This window comes from Nerophis ophidion, linkage group LG11 (genome assembly GCF_033978795.1).
Source record: "Nerophis ophidion isolate RoL-2023_Sa linkage group LG11, RoL_Noph_v1.0, whole genome shotgun sequence".
In the NCBI taxonomy this organism is placed as follows: Eukaryota; Metazoa; Chordata; class Actinopteri; order Syngnathiformes; family Syngnathidae; genus Nerophis; species Nerophis ophidion.
This window is the reverse complement of record NC_084621.1, coordinates 674391-674747: the sequence shown is the minus strand read 5'-3', so window position 1 is coordinate 674747 and position 357 is coordinate 674391.

Genomic DNA, 357 nt, shown 5'->3' with positions numbered 1-357 from the left:
GCGTTATATTTATATAATATAGCATTAACAAAACGTCTGTGTTAATCATGACCCCGGAAGTAAATGTGGGGGGGGGAAGAAATTTGGTGTGACAGCTGCAGCACCCCCCGCGACCCCAAAAGGGACAAGCGGTAGAAAATGGATGGATGTTCAGGAATCTTAAGAAGCTGAAACGATAGAAAAGGTCAAAGAAGATGCGAGCGTTGAAGGTTTCTAAAAGCATGGTTTGGTTGGTGATTCTCACTTCCTGTTTCATCATCATCATCATCATCATTCGCCATTTTTGTCACTGCCATGTCCGACTGCCATTAATCTCTCAAATGGAAACCAAAGCATTTTTCAAGGCTTCTGCGGGAG